This window comes from Rattus norvegicus, chromosome 4 (assembly GCF_036323735.1).
Source record: "Rattus norvegicus strain BN/NHsdMcwi chromosome 4, GRCr8, whole genome shotgun sequence".
Taxonomy (NCBI): domain Eukaryota; kingdom Metazoa; phylum Chordata; class Mammalia; order Rodentia; family Muridae; genus Rattus; species Rattus norvegicus.
Window position 1 is genome coordinate 3,443,465 of NC_086022.1, and position 11,449 is coordinate 3,454,913.

Sequence of the window (11,449 nt, forward strand, 5' to 3'; positions counted from 1 at the left end):
ACAAAAACCCTTGAATTGTTTTCCATGTTTATTAAATTGGGCATTTCTTATTTACATTTCAAATTTTATTCCTTTTCGCAGTATCCAGGCCAACATCCCCCTAACCCTTCTGCCTCCCTTCGATATGGGTGTTCCCCTCCCAACTCTACCCCTATTACTGCCCTCCCCCAAACAATCGCACTCACTGGGGGTTCAGCCTTGGCAGTACCAAGGATTTCCCCTTCCACTGGTGCCCCTACTAGGCTATTCATTGCTATGTATGAATTTGGAGCCTAGGCTCAGATCATGTATATTCTTGGGGGAGTGGCTTAGTCCCTGGATGCTCTAGTTGGTTGGCATTTTTGTTCAAATGGGGTCTCAGGTCCCTTCAGCTCTTTCTGTCCTTTCTTTGATTCCTTCAACGGGGGTGCCATTCTCAGGTTAGTGGTTTGCTGCTGGCATTCGCTTCCGTATTTATCATATTCTGGCTGTGTCTCTCAGGAGAGAGCTACATCCACTTCCTGTCAACCTGCCCTTCTTTGCTTCATCCGTCTTATCTAATTTGGTGACTGTATATCTATGGGCCACATGTGGGGCAGGCTCTGAATGGGCGTTCGTTCAATCTCTTTTCTATACTGTGTCTCACTATCCCCTCCTAAGTTTATTCTGTTCCCCCTTTTAAAGAAGGAGTGAAGCATCTCCAATTTGGTCATCCTTCTTGAGTTTTATGTGATCTGTGCATCTTGGGTAATCCTAGCATTTCGGCTAATATCCACATATCAATTATTGAATACCATGTGTGACTTTCTGTGATTGGATTACCTCACTCAGGTTGTTATTTTCTAGTTCCATCCATTTACCTATGAATTTCTTGAAGTCATTGTTTTTGACAGTTGAGTAGTATTCCATTGTGCAGACATACCACATTCCTCTGTTGAAGGGCATCTGGGATCTTTCCAAATTTTTGATATTATAAATAAGGCTGCTCTGAACATCGTGAAGCATGTGTCTTTGTTGTATGTTGGAGCATCTTTTGGGTATAAGCCAAAGAGAGGTATAGCGGGGTCCTCAGGTAGTGCAATGTCCAATTTTCTGGGGAACCTCCAGACTGATTTCCAGAATGGTTGTACCAGTCTGCAATCCCATCAACGATGGAGGAGTGTTCTTTATCCACACCCTCACCAGCATCTGCTGTCACCGGAATATTTGATCTTAGTCATTCTGACTGGTGTGAGGTGGAATCTCAGTGTTGTTTTGATTTGCATTTCCCTTATGACTAAAGGTGTTGAACATCTCTTTAATTCAATATTCCTCAGCTGAGAATTCTTTGTTAAGCTCTGAACTCCATTTTTAATAGGGTTATTTGTCTCCTGGCATTTTGAGTGTATTCTTTGCATATTTTCGATATAAGCCTTCTATCAGATATAGGGTTGGTAAAGATCTTTTCCCAAACTACTGGTTGCCATTTTGTCCTAACAACAGTGTCCTATGCCTTGCCGAAGCTTTGTAGCTTTTTAAGATCCTCATTTCTCGATTCTTGATCTTAGAGCATGAGCCGTTAGTGATAGAGCAATAAACTAGCACTCAGACGTCCAGGACTCCTATCATCCAGAGTAGGTAAAACTAGTATTCAAGGCATGTACTGTACCTGATTTAGATATATGTTTATTATCAAATTACCATAAGTCTCATACTTACCAAATATGTAAATGCTTGTGTCCATAGAGCACTTAAAATCTGTTCTCTTAGAGTAATTTGGTGAAAAAATAGAAAATTATTGTTCATAATCATCATGAAAGGTTTTGTTGTTATCAAGTAACTTTACTTAACACAGTACAGTTAAAAAGCTGTTACTGTGCTTAGGATTCAATTCATTCACTAAAGTACTTGCTATGCAAGCATGAGCCCCATAAACCACAGAAAAATATCAATCATGATGGTACACATTTCCAATCCCAACATTGGGCAACAGAGATAGGAAGATCCCTGGGGCTCTCTGGATAACCGATAGCCAAGATTGTGAGTTCCGGGTCAATAAGTGGGCCTGCCATAAAGGAAGAGGACAATTTTACTGGACCAAACATAAATGGTGTACCCTGATCTTCATGCCTTGTTACTGTCCCCTCAAAAATATTCCGTAAACAGATATATTGAGGAAGTACTGCTTTAAAATGTTTAGGGATTCCTATACAGGAAAATAAACTAGGAGTTTGCAGACATCTGACAATAAAAAAATTAAATTGAATTTATGGGTAACTTAAAGACAGGTAAGTGCAGAACTTCTCTCTTGTCACCTCACCCAACCACCAGGCACAGAAACACTCAGGGTAATGTTGGGTAAATTTAGTCACATTTTGTCTTTCTGGGAGTGACAAAGAATATAACAATGTAGGTCAAAATCTATGCCAGGCACATAAATGTGCAAGACAAAGGGAAACATAATAAATTCTTTGAGAAATACCTAGGCATCAGAATTGCAGATTGTTGTATTGGACAGTGAAAGAGACACATAACATGTCATTCTCTGCCAAGCTCAGCACTACAGATATGTGTTTTCTTTGGTTTCTTCTAACATTCTTCATCTATCTTCCAAATTGCTTCTTCCCCTTCAACTTACATTTCAGATGGATTCATGTCTCACCTTATGGCAATGTGTTTATACCTTTTCTGAACAGTCCCTACAACTAGCTTTGTTTGATTCTTACATGTGGATTGGACTCTTCCCTACACCTTACTCCCTAGTCCTTACTCCCTTGTCCCTACTCCCTACTTGGAGTAGATGAGAGTCTCTAAAATCTGAAACATAAATACAAAGACAAAGGTTTCCTGCCACCTGCCTGAAGCCCACATCCATCATCCCACTGTATCCGTAACCATGCCATGGTGTCAAGGATTCACCTTGGTTAGATCCAGGTTTCTAAGAGAAGGGTTATTTGTGAGTTCCAAAACAAATGACTTTAAATCAAATCATGTAGCTGAGGGCCTATGTTCTGCTCAAGATGGCTCCCTCCTCTGCTTTCTATAGTCTTGACTTTATAGTCTGTTCCACATAACTTTGTGGTAAGGACAGCTCTCTCTTGAGACAGAACTTTCTGGTTGAGACTCTACTGTCTGTTTGTAAAAGCTATCTGGATAGATCAAGTATTTTCTGACCAAAGTTAGAAAAGTTTCTATAAAAATTATTGGATTTTCCATCCCAAGTCAGAAATCCTATTATAAAAATTCTAAAAATAATTGTTGGGTTTTCTGATCAAAATTAGAAAGCTAGAAAACATTCTAAAAGTGTGTGTGTTCACTCTTCATAAAACTTTCTTTGCATAGCTGCTAGAAAACATCCCAAATAAACTATATTAGCTCTCCTAATTATTCTAAGGATTTCTCAACAAGGTTTGTGCTTCTGGGAGTTACACTCCTTAAAAGGGGATATATATATATATATATATATATATATATATATATATATGTGTGTGTGTGTGTGTGTGTATGTGTGTGTATATATGTATATATATACTTACATACACATGTGTATATGTATATATATACATATATATGTATATGTATGTATATATACAATTGATAAAGTAATAAAATGCATCTTGAAAGGAACCGGATATCGATCTCTCCTGAGAGACACATCCAGAGCATGTCCAATACAGAAGTCAATGCTAGCAGCAAACCACTGATCTGAGAACAAGACCCTTGGAGGGAATTAGACAAAATATTGAAACAGTTGAAGGAGCATGCAACCCCATCAAAACAACAATGGCAACCAAACAGAGCTTCCAGGGCCTAAACCAGTAAAGAAAGACTATACATGGAATAATCCAGGGCTCCAACCACATATATAGCAGAGAATAGACTTGTTAGGGCAACAGGGGAAGGGGAAGCCCCTGGTCTTCCCAAGGTTGGACCACCAGTGCAGGGGAATATGGGGGGGGGATAAAGTGGATGTGTAGGGGGAATATCTGTATGGGGAGGGGGATGGGAGGGAACGGGGCTTATATACAGGAAATTGGGAAGGGGAATAATGTTTGAAATGTAAGTAAAGAAATATATCTAATAAAAAATTTTAAAAAATTAAAATTTAGGAACCAAGAAGATGCCAATGCCAGTTCTAGCTATAATGTTTAGGTCCTGAGATGGAGAAGGGGAGTTAACAAAAGTGAAGACACTGACCACCTTTTGATTTTCAGGCAAGTTGCCACAAATAACTTAAGCCTTCTATATTTATACAATGACAATTGTGCTTACCGAAGCAGTGGTATCATTGCTTACATTATTAAAACAAATCATAATATCCACATTTCAAAAGCACTATCTTTACACAAATCCCCCAATAGTTCCCCTTCCTCCTTCTTCCATTCCTTGGATCAGTCACCACCTAAACTTATTTTGAATTAAAAAGCACAATTTCAGCAAGACAAAAGAGATGTCTGGCCAGGCTTGTCCTATAAACAGGAAGACATACCAGTCTGGTAGCAAACATAGTTAAATAGTTATGCATAGTGAGAGGCCGAATTAAACTTTGTTGGTAAACTATCTCTAGCTATTATCTCCTATCATAATTCCCTTTTAATTGCAGACAGACAAGTTCATTTTGCAAAGCAGGTCTTCTAGACATCTTTCTAATATATAGATCTTTGTAAGATGTAATCATTCTAAGAGCCATTTTCAAGTCTCTATCAATCCAACATAATCTCTGCATTTTCCATGTCTCTACTGATCAGATATAGCTTCTTAAAAACAGTTATGTAAGCAGGACCTAGCTCTCTCCACAACTAACACAGACTTGCTCAGTGTGACTGGGTACTTCTCTAAAGATATGATTATAAGTCTCAAATTCCCAGGATTTATGCTAACATCTGGAAGATTGATATATACAAAAAGAGGTGAAGAACATTTTATCCCTTGAAAGAGTTTTGAGAAAAATGTAGAATCATTCACAGTGACTTAGTCTCTGTGACTCCAGATGACCTTGTCCATGACTGATGAAGTGCTACAATTTTGATAATGACTATATGCAGTACAATGAAAGAATGGAGAGCTTGTAGGGCATGAAAACTTGGTACTAAATATAAAGGCCACCAAATTTACCTTGTGAACTGAGAAGTGGTTTCCATGGACTTGCCATAGTAGAATCCTGTCACTGAAGCACTCATATGCTATTCCTTGCAGCAGCTACATGGCCACTGCCAGAAAGAGGTAGCACCTCTGCTAAATTATTTCTGATACATGCATGAGGATCTGAGTGCAGTCTCCAGAGAACATGTAAAAAGTCATGGGACTGTGTTCCAAGCTAATCATCCTGGTGCCTGTGAAATGGAGAAGAAAGAAACCCTATGGCTTGACAGAGCCCCAATCTAGCTAAATTGGTAATTCCATGGTCAGCTTGAGACCATGTCACAAAATCAATACAGTAGAGAGTGACTGAGAATGATACCCAGTATTGACCTTTGACCTCCTTATTCACACCTGTGGACATGCAACTGCAGACACATGTGCCCCCACACAAACATGTACACACAAAGTACTGTGACCTTATAAGCAGACTCAAACCTCTTTAGAAAGTTTCATGTCATTTTTTACCCTGCAACATCTCTCATACAGCACACTGTTCCTTATTGTTTGCACTTTATCTCTTCTTAGTTTTAGATATAGTATGCCCATTGTCCATCATAATGAATTTCATCTTTAAAAATAACCTCAGAATCATTATATTCATTCAGCCTCCTTGTCTTTAGGCAACAGAAATCATTTTTTAACTCATTTTTACAGGAGACTGGAGAGTTGACAGAGAAGTTAAGAATATGTACTACTTTTGAAGAAGACCCATGTTAGATTCAAAGAAAAAGATGACTCATAATCACTGGTAATTTAAGTTTCAGGGACCCAATACCCTTCCTTTTCTAGCCTCCACAGGCAACCCTATGCAGGCAAATATTCACACATAATTTAATAAAGAAACAGCCGAACACACACACGTTTACAATTCAAATTATTTTCTGGCCTTATTTTTTTTACTAGGACAAAGAGGGTAAAATCATTCAATCTACTTCATATTTCTGAAGGGGGATAACATTTTGCCTTCTCAATAGGAGACAAACCCCTCCAGATTTAGAGGCATCTAAATCCAAGTTGTCCATCATATACACTAATGTGCCTTTGAATTGTCTTTTACTTTTTAATGGGTATTGCTTACAATTGTGTTGCTGCAGATTTGGTTTTACCACAGGCTTCTTTGATGCTCTGAGCTGCTTTGATTTTAATTTCTGCTCCTCTCTCAATTAGCTTCTAACCCTACATTGTTATTCTATCTTATCATTCATTTTATAACATCCATGCTCCATAAATTTGAAGAAGATAACAATTGCTGCTTAAAGTGTACTTCTTTTCCTTATAGTCACTCTTTTGAAAAACATAGACTTTTGCCTTTAATTGTTGTTTTGTTTCTTTGACACAAGATTTTTCCTTGAGTATAATAATATTGTTTTACTCTTTTAAATTTATCCTTTCCAAGTAAGACAATAGAAAACTTGTGGGGGTGCTGTGTAAATGAATATGAGGATGATCCCTCTTGTCTATATTTTGATGTCTTCTACATTTGAAAAATGAGTGCTGATTCAGCAACTAAATCCTGCACAGGCAACCACTGTGGAGAGTCCTGTGGAAGTATTCCATGACTCCTGATGGATGTCAGATCCCCTTGGACTCATACACTTGACATTTTTAACTAATATATTACCCTAAACCCAGGTTGTTGGGGTATTTTCTTTCATCCTCTACTCATATCTCAGAAAGAATGAAGAATATCATATTGGAACAAGGTCACTTGATTCTATTCCACGATGTGATTAAGAAACCTGGAATCTCCTAGTCGTATTCCTGATTTGGTTATAAAGGAGAACATTTTGTTTTATTACTCTAGTTACATATAGTACATGTCAGTGTAGATGCCTATTCCTCCACCATGTATAGAAAGGTCCCTATAAATCTAAGTGATACAAATGCAAGTGCTATTGTCTGGTCACCCTGGTTACACAATTCCACTGTGGAAAAGTCTCTGGAATCTACATGCCCCATATTTAAGTTTTTTGATTCATCAGTCTGAGTAATACATGTTCATGAGTCTGAACTTATAGTATCCAGGAGTTGTTTAGCTTATCTCTGCAAGACCAAGTTGCCTTCATATGAACTATATATGTATTCTTCTTTTAATTCTCAATATTATGTTCTGTTGCTCTGTAATACTAGGCAGAAATTCAAGGTATGTAATTTTTTTCATGCTTCAGAAAGGGGTGAAACGGAACACACATATGTATAGGGATACTTTCTCTAAGTCTGGGTATGTATCAGCTTTACAGAATTCTTATCATATCTCATGTCAACCTATTTCCTTACTTTAATTTATGCATATATCTTAAGTCCTATATTTATAGAATTCTAATTTTCTGATTCTTTTAGTTGAGTATTTGCTTGTTTCTGCATGTGATTGCACACATGTGGTGACAGAGTACAATTTATGGCATTCATTTCCTCCTTCCATTGTGTATGTCCCAAGGACCAAACCAAGGGTAAATGCCTTGGCAACAAATATCTTTACCTACTGAGCTATTTCACTCTTCCTAGTATATTTTATAATTTATTGTTGCAAGCCCAATTGCTACCCCATGCCAAAAAAGGAATGTTTTCTTGCTGGTGTGTGCTACAATGTAAAGCATTTCTTTAGATTAAGTCATTGTCCTCTTTAATACCCTATTATGATACATATAATATCTGTGGGCATGCAGAACCACATATACACACATAATTTCACTGACATACACTGTCGGTGCCCAATGCCCGCACTGACACAATACTGAGAATTGGGCAAAAGCCTGTTGGATTAAAGAAACACACACACAAAGGTTTTTATTAGCCATACTTTTGTAAAATTTTTAATGATATCACTTCAATACATAAGCTTAGAGATATACACCCACAAACTCTCACCTACAAACTATATAAGAAGGTTTTTTAATCAATGTGATATAAAACTAGAGATAACTTGGAAGAAGAAATCTTAACTGAGAAAAAACTCTTCATAAGATTGTCCAATGAAAAAGCCTGTGGGCACTTTCTTGATCAATAATTTTGTTGGTGGGCCCAGCTCACTGTAGGTTGTCCCACTCCTGGGTTTATTGTTCTAGCTTTTATAAAAACACAGGCTGAGCAAGCCATAAATATAGACCAATAAACAATCTTCTTCCCTTGTCTCTCTAACATTTCCTGCCTGCTTAATCACTGGGATATCTTCCCACCCTACCTGATGCAACTAGGATTTGTTTTAGTGATTTTGTGTTTTGGACTGATGGGTTCTAATGGGATCATAAAATAAGACTTAAGTTGAATCTTTCAACCTTCTAGAAAATGTGTAGAATAATTTTATTCTAATACCCTCATCTTTGAGACACAGGACATCATATATGAAAGGTCAGAAAGATTCTGCCATAAATATAGGCATCCTGAAAGGTTAATTCTTTACAACCAATAGGTCCAGGTAAGAACTAGGTAGATAAATATAGGCAAAATGATTGTGCATTGTAAGGTTAGTTTATATAAGGAAGTAGTCATGTTTGAAAGTGTCATATAATTGAGGGCCAGATAAAGTAGTAATTCAAAGAAAAAAGTGACAGAATGTATCACAGATAAAATATGCCCAATTCACATAAGAACAGCTTAGGAATAAGAGAATGCACAAGAGTAGAGAAAGAGAGACAAAAATAGACAAAAGAAAGACAGAGAGAAGTAGAGCAAGAAAGAGAAGTTGTGGTGTGTGGCATGTGTTTACGGAAGTTTTCTGGACATGTTTTTACAGATTCGGGTTCTAAGAGAACAAACTATTCACTGGGGAAAACAGAAAAAGCTGGAGAATTAGAAGGATCCAGAAGATTGTAACACATTGTCCAAGTTAATGTGAGTCCAAGCAGAACAACTCATGAATATGCCAAGAGAAACCATATTGAATCAGTCAGCTTTGAAGGATGGATTACATGGAGGCTAGAGGCTCCTAGTATTAGGTCTATAAATAGTAGAACAGAGGGAAAAAATACTCTGGCCTCAGCCTAAAGGACTTATTTGCATAGCTTGGGTAAGACTCTTATCTCATCACTTTATCTAAGAAAAGAAAAGAAAAGTGACATTCACTAAGAAAGACATACAGACAGACAGACAGACACACACATATAAAGAGACACACAAACACACAAACATACAAACATAGAGTGGTGTGAGGAGGGAGGGAAGAAGAGAGGGAGGGAAGAAGGGAGAGAGAATGCTTGCAGTCAAGCATTGAACTGCGAACAAGGTTCCAAAAAGAGAAGTTACAGAAAGAACTGAAGTAGTTGAAGGGGTTTGCCACCCCATAAGAAGAACAATATCAACCAACCAAACCCCTGCCCTCGATCTTCCATGGACTAAACAACCATCCCAAGAATACACAAGGATGAGTCTATGGCTCCATCTGCATATGAAGCAGAGGATATCTTTTTCAGGCACCAATGGGAGCAAATGCCCTTGGTCCTGTCAAGGCTTGATGCCCCAGTGTAGGGAACTGTCAGAATGGGCAGGTTGGAAGGAGTGAGTGGGTGAGTGAGGAACTGACCTCAGAACAGGAGGCATGAGGGGAAATAATAGCCGGTTTCTAGAGGGCAAATCAGGAAAATCATATTTAAAAAGTGAATTAAAAAAAATCCCCTCCCCCAGTGAAAGAAAAAGAAAGAGAAATGGAGAAAGCAAAAGAAAAACAAATGGGGGTACATAACTAAACAAATGGCAACTGGTGATGCAGCAGCGTTATTCCCATGATAGTCAAGCATCTTCTGGGAAACCAAAGTCTTTGGGTTCCGGGGGAGTATGGTTGCAAAGCTGAAACTCAAGGGAATTGACAGAAAGGCACCACCAGGAGTGGAGCCTGCAGCTTAATTTGACTCAACACAGGAATCCTCACCCAGACCGGACACAGACAGGATTGACAGATTGATAGCTCTTTCTTGAGTCCGTGGGTGGTGGTTCATGGCTGTTCTTAGTTGGTGGAGCGATATGTCTGGTTAATTCTGATAAGGAAGAAGACTCTGGCATGCTAACTAGTTATGCGACGCCCGAGAGGTCGGCCTCCCCCAACTTCTTAGTTGTACAAGTGGCGTTCAGCCTCCTGAGATTGAGCAATAACAGGTCTGTGATGCCCTTAGATGTCCTGGGCTGCATGCAGGCCACACTGACTGGCTCAGCATGTGCCTACCCTACACCTGCAGGCGTGGGTAACCCATTGAACCGCATTCATGATGGAGATTGGGATTACAATTATTCCCCATGAAAGAGGAATTCCCAGTGTGTGTCATAAGCTTGCGTTGATTAAGTCCCTGCCCCTTGTACAAACCGTCCTTCCCTACTACTGATTGGATAGTTTAGTGAGGCCTGATCAGCCCATGGCCCTGTTGGAGGGCTGAGAAGATGGTCGAACTTGATTATCTAGAGGAAGTAAAAGATGTAACAAGGTTTCTGTAGGTGAACCGGTGGAAGGATCATTAATGTAGAAGGCCGAGGGGGTGTCTGGTCCTTTCTTGGGCCTGTGTGAGTCACTCCCTCTCACCAGGAGGCGCATCTCCGGGTCCTGGTCACCATTGTGGCCTGTGCCACAGCCAGCTGGCCAAGTGAGCTTTTCGGGAAAAGCGGGGATTGTTACTGAGCGGTGCGGGGAGGGTGTTGGGTCTGGTCCATCAAGGGACCTCCTCCGTTCTCTCTCCCTCCCTCCCTCCTCTGCCTCCATCCACACCTCCTTGTGCCCGTGTGCCCGCCTCCGCCTCCACTGCCGCCAACCTCGCCTCCCTTGCCCGACGCCGCCGGGTGCTGGGTTCGCAGCGTCCCAAGTCCTGTGTGTCCCGCCTTTCCGTTCCCGACCCTGTCTTTTTTTTCTTTTCACATGTATCCTTTAGTTTCCCACTGGCTGGCCTGAGGTGGAACCGCCTCGCCATTGGCCCCTCTCTTCCGGGGCAGGGGCGGGCGGGGGAGCTTGTGCCCTTGTTAGCACCCATAGGAGTCTGCTCACACCCCAGATCCCGATACAACTCTTAGCGGTGGATCACTTGGCTTGTGCGTCGATGAAGAACGCAGCTAGCTGCAAGAATTAATGGGAATTGCAGGACACATTGATAATGGACACTATGAACACACTCGAGGCCCCGGGTTCCTCCCTGGACTACACCTGTCTGAGAGTCACTTGAGGATCAATTGCCGACCCCCTGCAGTTTCGCTGCCGCTGCGAGGGTGGGGGGGGGGTGGGCGCGTCGCGCGGCTAGGACTCTGCTCGCAGGGCCTCTCCCCTAGGTCCTCTGTCTCCCGAAGTACAGACGTGGGGGTGTCCGGCGGTCGTCCTCGCCCGGTGGTTCTGGGCGGGCCTCATCCTCCCCATCCACTGGCGCCGCGCGCCGGCCAC

At 40.6% G+C, this 11,449-nt stretch overlaps 1 pseudogene; it reads left to right on the forward strand.

Moving 5' to 3' along the window:
- Positions 1–11,079: 11,079 nt before the first annotated feature.
- On the forward strand, positions 11,080–11,232 carry LOC134486904 (5.8S ribosomal RNA; annotated as a pseudogene).
- The last annotated feature ends 217 nt before the right edge of the window (positions 11,233–11,449 follow it).